The sequence below is a fragment of the Pteropus alecto genome, unplaced genomic scaffold, assembly GCF_000325575.1.
Source record: "Pteropus alecto unplaced genomic scaffold, ASM32557v1 scaffold97, whole genome shotgun sequence".
Lineage (NCBI taxonomy): Eukaryota > Metazoa > Chordata > Mammalia > Chiroptera > Pteropodidae > Pteropus > Pteropus alecto.
The window spans coordinates 881,751-882,877 of NW_006439713.1; positions in this window are offsets into that span (position 1 = coordinate 881,751).

Consider the following 1,127-nt stretch of genomic DNA (forward strand, 5'->3'; position numbering starts at 1 on the left):
TGCGCGTGCTCTTGTTTTGCTCCTGCTGGGGCGGCGGGCCGGGCCCCCCGGATCTCACCTGCGGGAACCGCGCGCGCCCCTAGGCCTCGCAGCTGCCATGGGGCCTCCCCAGCCTCGAAGCCCCCGAGTCTGGACATTCGCGAAGGCAGGGGCAGGGGGAGGGGCCCCAGGGCTCCGACAGATAGCGAGGTCTGTCCCCAGGACGGCCACCTCCAAGTCTGCGCGGGGAGGGAGGGGAAGGAGCCGGGGTCCTCTCTTTCCACTTTACTTCGTTGAGAACCTCTCTGCCAGGAATGTGAGGGCTACAGACGAGATGGCGCTCTACCAACCGCCCCTTCCCCCAATACAGCTCTGTATCTGTGGTGACCCGCTGCCTGCGACACTGAGGAAATTTACGCAACACAGCTCTGTGCCAGTCGCAGAGCTAAGTGCAGGTAACAAAGGGGCGCTTAGGTGAGGATGCCCAGGCCTCTGTCCTCCCCCCACAACCCCACCCCAACAGAAAAAGAAAAGGCTTGTTTTTGCAAAGCGGTGTTTCCAGTGCCTGGGCCACAACTGTGTTCTTGTAACCGCGTAAGGAGGGACACTCCTAGTACCCGTTCGTTTGGCCCCAGACTAGAATATCAGATAGCCTGGTGCCTTCTAAAGCCCTTATTATGTATGTGGGACTATTTCCCGGTAGCCATGGTGACAAGGCATTCTTTAGTCCCAATCTCAGAGGCTAATGCTTTTGTTTAGCGGTTTTCGTGTTGGGGCCCCACTCCGGAATTCATTTCTTCTGACCTCCAGCACACCTGGGCCACCCCTCCCCACTACACCTCAGACGAGAGAACTCTGTCTTTTCCTCATCTAGAAAGGAGGCGAGGCTTTTCATGCCAGGCAGGTGGACTTCACACCCACGGGTCTGATGATGATAGCTAAATCAAAGGAGGAAAAGGGGGTGTGATGTATGAGTTCGGGGGGCCAGGACCCTGCTTTTATCTGAATATTTCAATGAAGAGTCAATGCCTTACCTCTGTTCTATCTTTGGCCACAGCAAAGGAAATCTAACTGCTGTATTTCCAGGTGCCACTCTCCATGTGCTAGGCCCAGGAGGCCATGTGGCGCTTCAAGTGTACTGAACAGAG